The sequence below is a fragment of the Falco naumanni genome, chromosome 11 (assembly GCF_017639655.2).
Source record: "Falco naumanni isolate bFalNau1 chromosome 11, bFalNau1.pat, whole genome shotgun sequence".
Taxonomy (NCBI): domain Eukaryota; kingdom Metazoa; phylum Chordata; class Aves; order Falconiformes; family Falconidae; genus Falco; species Falco naumanni.
Window position 1 is genome coordinate 17,032,434 of NC_054064.1, and position 16,268 is coordinate 17,048,701.

At 41.1% G+C, this 16,268-nt stretch overlaps 1 protein-coding gene across 1 annotated transcript in view; it reads left to right on the forward strand.

Annotated features, from left to right (window-relative positions):
- Positions 1-164: 164 nt before the first annotated feature.
- The window catches only part of HFM1 (helicase for meiosis 1), a 63,254-nt gene continuing 47,150 nt past the window's right edge, over positions 165-16,268 (forward strand). The window contains exon 1 of the mRNA XM_040611250.1: positions 165-287. The gene's annotated coding sequence lies outside the window, so the exon portion shown is untranslated. The remainder of the gene's footprint in view (positions 288-16,268) is intronic.

The following is a 16,268-nucleotide window of genomic DNA, read 5'->3' on the forward strand; positions in this document are numbered from 1 at the left end:
GCCCGCCCAGAGCGCCGGGCGCGGGGCGTTCGGCGGGGCCGGCTGCGGCCGGGGGGGGGCGCGGCGGGGGGTGTGCGGGCCGGGCCGCGCCGGGCCATCGGCCCTTAACGCGCGTCGTGCGGGGGGCGGGCGGCGCTGGGCTGGGCGATGCGAGGCCGCGGGGGTCGCAGCCCCGGGCGGGGTGGCGCTGGGGCCCGCGGGGCGGCCCGTCGCTGTCCCCGGGGACCGCAGGCGCCGCGCTGCCGTGTCACCCGGGGGCGCGGCAAAAGGCACCGCGCGGGGCAAAGGTAAGACCGAACCCGCGTCTCGGCTCTGTCAGCGCCGCAGCGCGGCCCAGCCGTGAGCAGGCCTGGGGAAGGAGAGCACCGGGGCTGTGGCCTGCTCCTGTTTAAAGCAGTTGGTCTTTACCGGAGCCAGCGCAGTTGCATGTTTGTAAATAACATAATTCAGTGCTTTTAGTCTGTTATCCATTTTGGTCATTACTTCTTTCTTATTTTAAGATAAGATAAAGTTGCTCTTGTTAAAGACTAGCTGTCCTGCATTTGGTAACACACAGATCTCTGTTCACTAGAATACGAGCTGTAACGCACCGGGTTTTTGCGTACTTCACACAGAGAGTCCCAGCTGCATCCCTCGGCAAATGCCAGCCACGCCCGGGGTGGCCAGAGTTCCTGAGGCAACGTGGTGACTTGTCTGTTGCCTTACAATAAGCTGCGTTTTGGTTAAAAGCAGAAACGGGTTCTGCCACTCCTTGCTGACTCCTGTTGGTTCCTCACTCTGCTCAGAGGGCGGCTGCAGAAACCGGCTGCTGAGCCGCTTTGGTGTTTTGGGGAGGGGGGGGGGAGGGGGGTGCTCTGATGTGCAGTGGGTTTTTTCCCAACAGTTCTAGTTTGCACTTTCTGTTTAGAGCTCTAACAAGCCAGTGCAAGACCTTGAGAATTAGCTAAATACACTGACTCTCGATAATTTCAGTTAAGGGTGACAGTATTTAAAAGCAGATTATAGCAAACATGAATTAAGAACAAATTCTGTTCTTTCTTTAATCCGTGTAATCGTACAGAAGTTAGAAGGGCAGCATAAAGATTCTTGAGTGCATGCTTGTCCTAGCGCTAACGACAGGCACTGTCGTTCTGTATTAACCTCTCGGGACAATCTTATCTGCAGTCATTTCTGAATACTTTATTGAACCATGAATTGCTTTTTCAAATTAATAGTTGCAAAATAGCTGGTGATTATTTATGGGTTGCATCTCTAGCTCTGCTGCCTCCTGGCCAGGCCAGGGCTTCAAGCAGCCTCCTCGGTCTCCCTGCCTTGGAGTTGTCGTCACATGGAATACCGAATAACCAGCGTTTCTATACAGCTCCCACTGCTGGCGTTTCTCTGTCAGTTATATCCATCCCGCCCTTCTCCCTGTCACTCAGGTTGCATTCATAGGCATCGAGAAATCAGTTTCATTATATCTGCTGATCTAGACACTGTCTAGCTGGTTTTTCTTTCCCCGTAATATCTCAATTTATCTTGGTTCCAACACCTAAAATAATTTTCATTTAGACCCAGGTCATTTATTTACTTTGATCACTTGTTCCTCTCCATTTCCTCCTTTTCAATTGATCCAAACATGTTGTGCTCTGTTGTGCTGTCTTCCCGGTGACTGGGGTTCTCCATCACGTCAAATTGACATTTATTTGTTCTCATGAGCATAACTACCCTTGTAACGTAATCCAATATTGTCTCTTATTTTATGGTCCTACTCTTTTTAGTCTTACCAGAAATGCCAGCCTTGATGCTCGCCTTCATTTATCTCTCTAAAAAAGGCTTTTTACCTTCTCACTTCTCCTTTGCGTAAGCAGGAAGTTCAGTCAAATTGGCTCTGACTCTCCTTATATAAATATCTTCTCAAAAGTCACCTCTTCATCAATGTCTTTCTTCATGTAGACCTTCACAGGAGAGTGACAGATTATGTGTACCGTTTCCACCATCATTTCCTCAGTACTTGCTTAGGTATCTCTAGCTTATTTTCACTTTATTCAGAATGAATGTAGACTAGGTAAAGGCACAGCTTCTGCTTTGCTTCTGCACAGCTGCTGTGCCTTCGCTACAGCATGAGACACTCCTTTTCCTTCGGCTTGGGTAAGCAAAAGCCCCTTCGCTGTCGGGGCAGAGAAAGCTCCATCTTCTCATTCAGGGCTGAGCTTCCCATTCTAACAATGCACCAAGGTAAGAACTTCTCAGAAGGAAAGAGAAGAAACTATACGCAAACAAAGCAGCATGTCTAATGCTCCGCAAGGTAAACTGCTGCACTGCCTTCCCTCGTGCCTTTATCCCTAGGCTGGATCTGAAGGATGAGAAGCCAGATGATAAACCAGGCCCATGCAGAACGTTCCTTAACGGCTGACAAGCAATTGCCGATGCGCACCTCTGGGAGCTTGCCAGGAAAGGATCCAAACATCGCTGTGTGATTGCATCCACTGCTGCCAGAATCAGCAGCTGAATCAAACTTTTTGTATCTGCTGACAGATCTAAAAGAATCCACGCTGACACCGGAGTACATCTATTAACCTCTTCCTAGGTCAAGTAAACTGGCAGAAGTCTCTCTGTGTTTGTACTGTCCTTCAGCCTTGAAAAAAAGACAAGCAAGATCCAGGAAGATAATTGATGAACGTATCCAGCACAGCGGTAGGAGATCCTTACATCCCCCTGCTGCCAAGAACATCTGCTCATAAATTAGAAACTTAGAAATCAGAAACTACTTAGAAATGAAGAAATAAAGGTGCTGGTTATTGCCTTGGCAGTATTTAAAAAACATAGACATATACCTATACATAGAAAATTCCATTTTAATGACAGCATAGACTGTTAAATGTATTATCAGTCTCCATTAGCCTAAATGCCACATGCTTTCCAACTTTTAATTCCTCTTTTTGTTAGGCAATACAATTTTATGGCAAAAATTTGCTCTCTTTAGCACCAAGTTGAGATAAATCTTTTCATGCTATTGTGCCCTTTAGGAATACTGTCAAATTCAATCATTCAGGACTCATGAGTCTTGCACTAACATGAAGAGATTGATTTGAAAACCATGGGGCTAAAGTCCTTTTTTCTGTTTTTCATTTTCCATTTCCATACCTTAACCATTTTACAGGAAAGCTGAGATTGCCAGCTTTGCTTTCACATGCAAATGAGTACTTCTCGATGATGTGCAGCCCTAGAATAAGCACTCGGATGTGGCAGTGACTGTCTCTGCCAGTATTTTCTCATCAGTGATATCTAAAATCTCAAGAATTATTGTGGTGTCAGAAAACGGACCAGAATATAGCGGCCTCTATAGCCTATTTAAAGGGAGTTAAAAATAGATACAAAAATGACCTCGGGCAAAGATGCAGAGGAATTCTTGACCTTTTATAAACTAGGTCTCATTCAAACAAAGTACATTTTAATAAAATCAATAGAAGACTTATACCTAAGAATAAGGAATGCAGGCTCTCCTACACAATAGAGAAAGTTTGAAAAGGACTGATGAGTCAGCTGATGAGTTTGCTGTAGCAAAAAGGGTTCGTGCAAACCTTGACTTACAGAGTGCAGAAGTTAATGGCGTCAGTTTTTACCTGTATGTGCAACATGCCGAGGATGATTGAGGCATGATGTGCACAGTTCTGATGCTCACATTGCAAGATGGATGCTGGAAAAAGGGTGTATAGAGAAGAGCTACAGAATGATCTGAAGTCAGAGAAAATGCCGTGCAACTGAATAACTAATAATCTTAACCTATCCACTGGATCAAAAAGATTGAAAGGTGGGTTGGTAACAGTGTATACACATGCACAAGAAAAAAACAAGTGAATGTAAGGGTCACTTGAATCTAGCAAAGAGTGAAATAAGAAGGGGTAATACCTAGTAGCTGAAATCAAGCAAATTAAAACAGTGTAGTCTTCAGTACCTAGTTCAGTACCACTGACAATAAATAGTCCTTGGAACAAACGGTGAGGGGCTGTGGTTGATTTCTTGGCTCTTGATGTCTTCAGACTGAGACTCAGTGCCTTCCTGGAACACACAGGCTAGCCAAACACAGGCGGTGTTGCATTCAAGTACAGCAGGCAGTTCAGCGTTAAATACAGTTGCCTGTAATTTTCAGGAGGTCAGACTATATACTCCCCTAGTCCCTCTAATTCTAGACTTCATATATACATTGCTATGCTTTATAAACTCTCCAAAACCTCTCTAATAATTATTTTCCTCCTACTGCTCCAGGTTTAGCTCTCCTTTCCATGTACGCCTTTTCGTATTTGACTATCCTGTCCCACTAGCACAGCACTGTAGACAGAAAAAGAAAATTGACAGTGATGGGGAGATGATGGCACCCACTTCTTGTTCCAGCTGCCGAGACTGGTCAGAGGAGTTTCTTAAGCGGTGCCCCTGGCCCTTGCCTTTACTTGTCCTCCAGGAGAATGCACTTCGTCTGGCCCAGCTCTCTGTGGCCAGTCTTGGGGTTGTGCTTCAGAGACTTTTTCAGCCTTTAGAAGAAATCGAAATAGACAAAATCACAGCTTTCCTCAGCAGCAGCAATTCAGTTAAAGTTCATTTAAATGTTCTTATATTTGCTGCAGCTTTGGGGATTGCTTACAGCCAAACAGGAATATTGGGCTTGGCCAAACCAGTACCCACGTAACTGAAGGGAGAACTGGCATCTTATGCGTATTAGCCGAGTGCTTTTCCTTTCCCCACGTTGTATATTGTCTTTACTTGGAGCATCTGTTTGAACGTAGAGCTACAGTTTTTGTTATTGTTCTCTATATGTTACCAACACACAAGGTTTTTTCTCATGGTTAAATAAGAGATTCTGTTCTCCTAATAGATATGTAGATAACACCGTGCTTTTGCTCCACTATCTGACACAAGGCTGAATCTGGTAACCTCACTTACTGAATAATTGTGTTGTCATTGGGAATACTCACACATGTAAAATGAGCAGGACTTGGCCCTTTGGTCATATTTTTCTAATAAAAGATAAAATGAGATTTTTAGGAAACTGCAACTTATGACCATAATATTTATGAGGCTGTCAGGACTGCACTGTAAAAATTCATATTATTTAATTCTTCACTCTGACACTAAAGCATCTTTTCATTTATATGCAAATAAGAATATACTCTACTGCTGTTTCTTCACTGAAGAAGCTGTTTGAATTATTCACATTTTATTAATAAAGCTTCATAAATAAGTATTTTTTTCTACTCAATTGGTAGTGGCCAGGGGAGAGAATCTATTTATCAGACTTTGTTATTATGAGCCTCATAACAAAATATGAAGATTTATGGAGTACATAATTAGACGTTATGTGAGTGTAATGGAAACATTGGGTTATCCAGATGAAATACTCTTTCCTTTATGCATTTCTCCTTGATAGAGGCACTTTCTGGAAAACAGACTAAACCCATCCCCATCACTAAGTTCCAAGAACTGCCTGTGAAAGGAACAGAGCAATTTCATACATTTTTTGATCACACACACTGAAATAAGTTTGAATAATGAAAAGATGCCTAAGGAAGACTGTAAGGAATGCCAGGGAGAAGCCCACAGGGAAAATGCTATGCCTCCTCTGGGCGGAGGTGCTGGTCTGCAGGCTGAGGATTAACTGCCTGAATAGGCAGTACAATCCACAGCTTGAATCTGCCTGGCCTTGAAACCATCATTAAGTGTCCAGCACTTATCCCCTTCAGGTGCAGATCATAGAGTACTCCTGTGGTGGACTCAGTTCTACCTGTTCTGTGAAAGACACTGCTGATGGGGCTGAGCCCTGGCACTGAAGCCTGGTTCAGGACAGCCAGGTCTGCCACCTCCCCAGGGACGCCCCAATACTCTCCTCAGTCAAGGCATCAGCTTTTTCATGTGTGCAGCACGGAGACTTTAGGCACCCGGGTATTTTCTTCAGCAAAAATCAGAGCAAGCCATAGAGACTAAAGTAGCTAAAAGAAGTTTCTGTAAATTGCTTTGTCTGAGTTAGGTCCGTATATTGCAGTTAAGGTAGGCGCTTTTTGAAATACTGAATTCTCCCTGTGGAGCTGAAGTATGACACATATAGAGCAATACACTCATGAGATGTCCAGTGCTACTGCACAATAGCACTTGGCTGCCTATAGATAACTTAAAACAACGAAAATTTAAGGGAAAAACACTGGATGTGAAATACCTGCTGAGCATTATAAATCATCCCGCAGGGGTTTATTGCTGTATGCTGTAATCCAAGCAGAATTTTAATCTCACCCACAGTACCTCTGACATTCACCACACCAAAACTACTGTAAATCAGAAGTAGTCAAGTACATTCTTGGACAGAGAGCTGAAGAAGTTTTGTGGGGAAAGTTGCTGACTTGTATTTTGGCGTTGCCAATTGGGTATGGACTGACGGTTAGTGTTTCTCTTGAAGCACATCATGTGGAAGTCTCTCAACATCTCGAAGTTATCAAGACTAAGAAATTAGCCCGTAATTGTATACGTGATTGTTCTTGAACCAATTTTTTTGCATGTGAAGTAAGAGTCTGTGAGCCACTTTATTGGGCTTCATCCAGCTAAGCACTGAAGTGTGTTCATAACTTTAAACACATATAACATTCTTGAAGACACTGAACTGGGTTGTGTGCTGCTGTTAACAGCACATGCTGGATGGATAGGCATGTGTGTGCTCGGAAGAGCAGCAGGGAGCATTCCTCAGTAACAGCTTGCAGCTACTTTGAAGGATCCTGGTTTGGTCGACAGAATCAGGGAGGCAAGGATGTTCCGAAAATTTTCAGCTCTGCATAGTCATTATGGACCTAATGCTGGTCAGAGCAAAATGTAATCACGTATGTTAATTCTGTGCCATTTTACACACGAGCAGGTTTTTAGAATTACAAAATTCCTCATTAAAAATCCCACTTTTTGTGCTAGTTTGTACAACCAGAGATTTTATTTTCATATATTTTTTTAACATTGAGTAAGTCCTGAAAGTACTACACCTAAACTACTCACTGCATTATATTTTTTAAGAAGAACCAATATTGTAGCTCTGTAGCTTTCATTTCTGGAGTTTAATTTTAAAAGAAATCATTACACTAAGCTTTTTTCTGGAGGCTCTTTAGTCTTTTGCATGTTCAATGCAAGCTAAAAACAGAATGCTGTCATTCCTTTAATATTTGCTTAATATTAAAACTTAATAATTGCTGACTATTCACAATATTATTCACAATTATTCACAATAAGCGGAGTCAAAACAGGAAGTAAACCAAGTATAAATATCTGTTTTGCTGGGATGTCTGTGCCAGCATTGTAGCCAAGAATAACAAATTTTTAAGTCTACAGACATTTGGTATGCCAACAAATTTCTCTTTGAAATTAGACTCAAATTCTAGCCCCTGGGGCATTTTATGAAGCTTTATTTACAAAAAAAAGAGTAGTAAAAGGAGCAGAAAAAATTATTGAAGCACATGCTAATTTTGATATGTTTGATCCCCCACAGCTGAAAATCGAAAAAAACCCAGCTTGTATATAATCTAGAAAGTAAACTTGTAGACTATTTGCAATATTCTAGTAAGACTAGTATTAAAAGTACAGGTGAGTTCAGAAAATGTGCATAAGGTATTCTTCAATTACATATTTTCACCCACAGAATTCAGTAAATACTGAATTTGGAGGCATGAGCTGTCACTTGCACATTGCATCATTTTGTGGGCCTGAGTGGAAGGGATAAGTTACTGATCCAAAAACTCGTAAGCAGTTCCTTCCTCCCCACTGCTGGCAGAGGACAGATGTTAATCTTTGCTACTGAAATGAATGGGAATTTCACTCCTAGGTCTCCAAAGGGAAGAAAACCAGGCATACAAATACAATGATTCTGTTTCCCTCTTTTTTTTGGAAGTGGTTACGTACATTCAGACTTGCCAGGGCCCTGGGGGCACTGATCAGGCTGGATCAGCCCCACCTGGGGCCTCTCCCCACCCTGCCCAGGACCCTGTTTCAGCCCAGACGGGGGCTATCACTTTGTTCTTTGGTGATGCTGTTGCAGCCCTGCCTGGTCACAGCCCAGCCTTGGGCTGTCCTTGGCTTCCCCCTGCCCAGCTCCCTGGCTGGTGAGGTCCTGCCCACCCTAGGGGCTCCCCCCCAGCACTAAGAGCTGCTAGTCTTTGGTGTGCCCTGACAAGAATATGATTGTAGCTGGGTTTTACTAAGGAAGAAATCCAGCGCTCCTCTCAGCTCTGTGTTACTTCTCCATTACAGGATGTACCGCAGAGACTTTCCATGAAAGCCTTCCAGGCGGGTAGGTCTTGACCTGCCTGTCTCCAGCCTGGCAGCTCACTTTGCATGTAACTGTATGTGCTTCTGGTTCAAACTCCCAGGCTCTTTGTCCAAAGGCAGCAAATACAACAATTTAAATCAGGGTCCATATATCCTAGTCCAGGCAACGAAGTAAACTGGTTTTTAGGCTCTCCCAGCCCAACAGTAAATCGTAACAATTACTTAGTCTGAGTTGTGATGTACTTGTGGCTTGCTTCTGTTGCCACTTCGGGTTTTTCCTTGGGGCAGCAATACTAAAATCTGAGAAAAGCAATTAATTTCTTGCAATCTGCTCAGAGGTATGACTACTTTCAGAATAAGTCAGCTGTCTCCAATACTATTGAAGTGCCTACCAGCTACAGAAAGGATAATAGTTATTGAACTTGGGTAGATTTTTTTTTTTTTCACTAAGAGGAGAGGATAAGATGCCTTGGAAAGGCATTATTTAAAGTGTGTACTGGTGCATTGCAGAGCTTGTTCTGTATTAAATTTCAAGGATTAATTCTCTTGTGAGTAGTTTGCTGCAACTTGGCCAATTCATTTATTTTTAAAGAAAACTGTCTATGGCTTTTTTCTGCCTTTTTTTTTTTTCTTTACTCTCAGCTACAGGTAGTGAAATGAAAACTAGCTTCATTGTTATGATATGAAAAATGACAATGAACTGACTTTTCTAATTACATGAAAAGGTGATAACTTCTGTGAGCTGGTAGAGGAAAGTATTGAAGTTTACTGTGGCTTCCATCCTGCATGACAGGCACAGCTCTGTGTCAGGACGCAGTAGAAAGCCCTTCTCAGGAGCACAGTGATATGGTGGTGTGAGAAGGCTGTTCTGTTTCTCCTCCCTGCATGAGAAAGCATACCATGTTTCTAGTCTGTTGTGGCCTCTGGCAAATAAGTGGGAGCCATGCTTTCCTTGTTAGCAAGTTACATGTTCTGGCGTATGAGACAAGTCCTCTCCAGATGGATGAGGTACACTACCAAGTAGTACATGGCTGCGTCTGGTACAGGCAGGACAGCCATTTAAAAAATAACCTTTTTGAGCCCTGAAATGCCATAATTATCTAATGTTGTGCTAAGCATAGAAACTAATCGCGAATACTTCGTTATGTCACATTGCTTTGCCTATATCTGATTGCCTGCTTTCTGCCATAGTATGTTTTTGCAGGGTGGTATGTAGTACATCAGTTTTTCCAGAAGTCCACCCCCACACCTTTTTTGGAGTTTGTGGATCTCTTTCGTATCCTCTATGAGGAAATATTTCAGTGCTGTAATTTGGCGTGGGCATGCTCCAAGTAGAGGGTTTGGCTGCACGTGAGCTTTCCAGGGCAAAGTTTTGATGATTATGTTCTGATTTTTATTTTTGTTCTTCGTTCTCTGGTATGCAAACCACAGGACCATATGGCACAGCTACAGAAATCTGTGAGCTGATTATGCAACTGCTTCCTACTATAGCTACAGAATATGGAAATAATGAGTTAAATGGATAAAAACCAGTGTCACCATTCAAAAAAGCAGCAAGCCCCAAACACTGTCTCTGATAACTGAAATACTGTTGTCCAACAGGCATTTCTAAAATATCTACTGTTAAGAAGACTACTGAAAATCAAATTCATGAGTAAAGCAGGGAGGTATTCCAGTTATATTGCCTAACTGGAAATGGACTTGCTACTAGCATCCCTGGAAGGGGAATGAGGGAGGCAATGGTGGCTGCTCATACCTTGTCCACAGGAGTTGTCAGCTACCTAGTGGCTAGCATATGTGCTCAACAGACATGAAGTGTTGAGATGTTACTGGTTTTGGTACAAATGTGGTAGTAAACTGCCACTTGCATAAGTCTGTGGCACTCTGGGTGTTGTTCTCTGTCACAGCAATCTCATCTATTCTGTCTTTTGTCCCTCTGTTAACAAGTTTGTAGCAAAATAAAAGGAATCACTCAAACAGGTATTATCATATGAAGGTTAGAAAACAAATGAGAAAGCAGTAGGATAAGATGAAGGATTGAGGAGAGTGGGGGTTTTGCTCCTAAGCTGCTTTTGCTGTCTGAAGTCTTATAAACAATGCTGGTAAAACTGTAACAAAAGACAGAATGGAGAATGGTGCTAAGCGGGGCGGGGGGTGTGTGTGTGTGTGGATGTGCAGCAGAACTCACAGGAACCTTACAGCTTTACTTTGGACTTGCTGAGGAAAGCTGAGAAGTCTTCATGTTTGTCCTAGTTACGAGGATCTTTAAGCTGTTGTGAAAGCATACAACTTAGCAGGGTGTCTTCCTTCAGAGATTTATGAGTAAGGGAAAAGAAGGCAACTCTTATGCCCCTATCCCCTCTGAACACTGCCTTTCATGCCAGAAGAGAGGCTGAGAGGTTACACCATTGCAATCACTGTTGTATTCAGTATTCTTGTAGCTATAGGCTTTGTGTCCTAACCATTCCCTCTTAACTCTGAAAACCCAATATTGTCTTGTTTTTGTCCAAAATATACCCTTTGGACATAGGGGTATTCTGTGTCATAGATGGTCTGTTTATCCCAGGGCACTCTTGCATAGCACTGACCCATGGGGCCTTACTCTCCACTGACTTTTATCTGCATTTGTATAGATACAACACAAAGCTGTGTGTAACACTGTCCTACCTGATAGCATTTGGTACCCACACAACTCTGATAAAAGTTAGTTATTTCCTAAGGAGAGGTAGACTGGAAAGTCAAGCCTTTAGATGAAAATGTAGTCTGGAGAAAATCCATGGAGGAAAACTAGGGAAATGTTTTTTAACAGATCCTGAAATCAGTGAAGACATGGTAGGAATAGCTGAAGCTGAAAATGGTCATATTTTTACATTAAAATTTGCCTTCAGTGGATTAATTTTAATGTTTCTGCTGGGTATTTGTATTGAGAACCATTAAGGTCAAAATACAAGCATTTCAAATTAGGAAAGCAAATAGCTTCAATGATAGCTTTAATCAGATTTCTTAATGGGAGATTTCAGTGAGGATGAAATTATGGTAGAAAAATAGATGACTAAAGCAATGAGAGCAGTAATACACAGCCACAGGAGATACAGGGAGAGGAAGAAAGCCAGGGTCAAAGATGAAGTCAGCATCACAGACGACAGGCAACCATTAGGTCAGAATGGAGCAAAACAAAAGAGAATGAGCCATGCATGTATAATATATGTGATAGGCAAGGCCAAATTCTGCCTGAGCTTACATCAGTACAACTTCATTGGCTGAATCCTCTTAACACAATGTCACTTTCAATATGATCTAACAACATGCATGCAGGCTTTTATTTAAATCAATGCACAAGGCTAAATTTTCCACTCTCTTATGCTGTTTCTAGGTAATTGTAATTTCACTGTTCCACTGTTGCTACCATTATGGTACTTTAGATGCTGCTGAATTTCTTCTCCTGCGTATCTTCTATGAGTAAAGGTTACTGTTTCACATTGGTGTTCTGCTTTAGCAAGATTAAATTTTTCAGATTTAAAGATTATTTAGGAAAGCATGGTACTGCACACTATTGTTTGACAGTATACTCTTACGCACATTTTAAAACTATGAATTCTGTGTATGTTCTATCCATCAATGCTCATTTAAAAGTAATTGGGTTTTTTACAGTGTTAGTAGTCACATCTTCCATATTTTGGCATCAGGGGTGTGAAAAGCTGTGATGAAGGAGAATCAACTCCCAGAATCAATAAGCACGAAAACTGACTTTGCTTGAAACAGTTTTCTTATCATATCTTTTATACTTGTAGCATTAATATTATTTTTTTTAAGTTCTCACAGTTATTTCAGTCTAACACCTGGTGTTCCGTATAAGCAAAACTGGGCCCACTTATCCGCTACTATAGTTTGTGCATGTGTGCATGCGTGCATGCACACAAATCTTTACTACTCTAAAACTAGAAGAAACTACAGGTACTTGTTTTTAAACTCTAGCTCTTTTATTCTTGTTGTTTGGCAGAAAACCCCTACAGATGATTTTATAAACAGCCAAACACAACCAGCAAGCTTTTCTAAGCCCACCCCTCCCATGTGACTGGTGTAGCTTCAGTCTTTGCCCCTACTCATGACCCACAGGAAACTTTTCCTCTAACTTCTACAGTTTAAAATAAAAACCTAAAAAATTTAACTCTCTAAAATCTTCCAACCCCCTGCCCTAAAACTGCAGGCTTTAGCTACTCTTTTACTAAATTTTATCTTAGTTTAGCACTATAGACAAGACTGTATTTACTCCTTGTTTGTATTAGTGTAAAAGAGGTAGAATTAACCACTCAGTTCATCGATTAACAAAGAGTAGCAGTGGTACCTTCTGGTTGTTTTCCATGTGCCTACCACACTTTTGGCTCTGAAGAGCTACCAACATAAGAACAAAGAACCACAGTTCATAAGAAGAGTGTTCCATACCCCCACGCAGAAGAAGAAAGCAATACATACAAAGAAAACTGTGTGGTACCCTGCATGGCAGCATCCCTGACAGAGAGATGCCAGCGTCCCAGCGGGCTGAGGGAAGCACTTTGGAGCTCCCAGCAGACAGCAGCGCTGAGGCCCCCCCCCACCAAAGCAGTCTGTCAAAGAAAGAAATTTTATACTGAAAGGAAAGTAATACATATATCACTTAAGGCATCTAGCTTAAAATATTAAAAAGGAGGACAGAACTACGGAAAGGGGGTTTCTTTTAGAAAATTGCCTGTGGACTGTATTTTAATGTTCTAAAGCTGTTCCCTCAAGCTATTTTACACAATACCCAGTTTTCTCAAGTTTCAGAAGTACTAATGATTCGATGGATGCAGAATCACAGAAAGCTCCTGAACTCATCTTATGCTCCCTTCCACTGCCTTGAAGTCCTATTTCCAGCAAGTGTTTCAGAACTACAGAGCATTGCAAAGAGGCAAAAATCCCTCTGCAGTGTTAACTGTTACCTTTTTTGAAAGGAATTAATTTTAAATCAGAGAAATTGGATGTGTATGATTGAAATATTTTGTCTTTTTTTTCCTGAGAACTGGTAAATTATTAAACTAGAAGCTTGCTTTAATGCTACAATTATAGTGGTGAAATGCAGCATCATCTTTTGTGTTTAATATTGGGGGTTTTCCTCTCTTTTCCAATATTTCTGTCACTATTTCTTGTGGATTTTAATGTTTAAAACAACAGTTACTTGACATATCATGGATATCAAATAGAAAAATTTAAGTAGCAAGCCCGTCTCCCCAATTTAATGTGAGTATAGTGCTTTTTATTCCTTTCCAACATATGGTCAACAGTTCCTTCTATAATGTCAAAATCTAACATAAATTTGCATGAAATTATATTTTTCAACTAAATGTGACTTCAGATACATGCTGCATACTGTCTAGCTGTATAAAGTCATCATGGTAAAGATGGCTTGTTTTTATGACAACAGCAAATAATGTTGCCAAGATTTCTGCTATTAAAATAGAACTAGGGAAAATGTAGACAACACAAAAATATAACTGAAACTTTAAAAAAAAAAGGAAATTCTGCACCTGCAAAATCTCATTTTAATGTCTTTTTCTACAAGACTGTCCTGAATGAATTAGAAATATACTGAAATGTTGAAGCAAAGCCATGTTCTGCCGAAATTTCACCATAAGAAGAATATTTCACATGGAGATACCACTTTTGCCCAAGGTTTTGATGGAAAGTCTCAAAACAACTGGATATTGTCAAAAGGAAGCAGTCTGAGGTATTAGAATTTTACCGGGATGAAAACTATTTTTCAACCAGCTCCAAGAGGAAATGCCATCCTTATTCTTTCATTTCACTGTTTTAATTCCTGCATCATATTAATGGTGATCATGGAATTTTGCTAGCTTTCACTTATCTGTCCTCTGTCATCAATGAAAACTGTTCTCTTGGTCTGGAGAATAGACCTGATTCTATCCTACTTCACCACACCTTCCGAAATGGTCTTTAACAGAAAGATGACAGCTTTAACAAATTAAAGCACAGTGTTACTAAGCTAAATTTCTCAAGCATCGCTTTGAATCTGTACCAAATTGTCCAGGTGTAAAGGCAAAGCAAACCAAACTGCCTACCACAGTATCGTATCTCTTAAAATCTTACACTGCTCCTACTGTTATGATAATGCCTGTGGGCTTCCCAAAAATCAGCAAAGGAATCACTAGCTATAACAATTAAAAATAAATCTATACTTTACTACCAGAGAAGTGAGGCAGCAGTTACTAGGAAATTAGTCTGCATCCTTGAAATTCCTTGTATTTCAATGGAACATTGTACAACTGTTTAACTGGCAGGAATAATGGTTAACATGCTTATTTTGGGCTGGACACGTAGCAGTGGTGGTCTCAAAGTGGGAGTTTTGCTCATCCCTTCTTCCCTAAGATAATTGCTGTAGGTTAGTTTTTGCTTTTAGAGCTATACATTCTAGTCCATGTATGTGCTTGTGTTTCTAGGTTTCCAGTGTATGATGGTCTGTATTTAGTGCTGGAGGTATGTTTCATGCTCTCAATGTCAGTTAGGAAGGACCAGGTGACACCCAACCTGTATTTTTAACCCTTGAAGTACACACAACACACCCCCCATGAGCTAATGGCAAAGCAGAAAGTGTCTGTGAAAGACCACTGTGGATTTCTTTTAGTCTTCGTGACACAGATGACAAGAATCTGTAGGAATGACCCTGTCTTTAAAGCTTGGAATGTGTTTGGGGAAATAAGAACTTACTTTTGAAACATGAAATACCTGTGAGTAATTGGGACCAGATCTTTCTTTGGGAACTGACCAAGGCAGGTGCTATTGAAGTTGGGAAGTCAGAATCCAGATGCCCCTTCCAGAAGTCTCAGCCACTCTCTGAGCCCTTCCCTATGCTTCTTCCATGTCCCCCCCTCCCCACTTTCTTTTGCTGAGTAAATCTTCTCCACCAAGCTGATGTCTACTGTTTTATTGCACAGTTGTTACTGTGGTGATAGATCTCAGCTCCATCATGATAACTGCCTGGTGTCTCTGCTTTCCTTTGGCATCTGGAAAGCAGTGGTTAGACCCACCTGGCAGAGCTCTTGGCTGCAGCGTGCTGACTGGCAACACAACAAATAATGGGCTCTAAAACTGCATGAACATTCGGCTTGTGTCTTAATACTTTAGTGCATTTCTTTTGCTCACAATTTTTTTTTTTTAAATTACTATTATTTATAATGAATACTGTGAGATTAAGTTAATTCTGAAGGTCTGTAGACCTATATCCTGTACCTCATGGGCTGGTGATTAAGACTCTTCCTCTTATGTATATTGTTGCTGGGAAAAATAGCTTGGCACTGTGATATTTTATCTTTTTTTTTTAGAGATTTATCCTAACACTGTTTTCCCTGGTACTTCTGCTTTTGCCACTTTTATTGCCCAAGGAAATGTTTCTGCCTCAAATCCCTCCACTTCCACAGTGTATGCACAGATTGTGAATATAGGCCAAAGGTCAGACTTTGGAGAAAACAAAAGGGTGGAGAGAAAAGGAAAACTTACAGGTCTCAAAAAGGGGTGACTTGGTGAAATTTAATGTTTTTTTACATGAAGGTGCTCATGCTGGAGCTTCTTATTGCCTCCCTGGTTTTACAACTCTGTTTTCTAGAAAAAAAGCCAAAAGAAAAACAAAAACTAAACCAAGGAGATGGGATTTATTTTTGTATGTAAGTTTAATTAAAATACTGTCTGACTATCGAGAATGTTACCCATCAGCAACTTCTCAAGAAACAAAATAACACTTCTCTTCACAAATAAATGAATTTTTTTCACACCAGGTATTTTGTAGTCAGCTTATGAAGACCAAATGTTGAAGTCATTTGCCTACGTGTTGTGATTCTAGCTTGTTTTACAGAAAAATACTTCTTTGTACTCATTTAAGGACCTTATTGAATGCTAATAAACACTTGAAACCCACACTTTCTAACATTTAGTGATGCTGCAGCAACAGTTTAGGTTAACCTAATCTTATT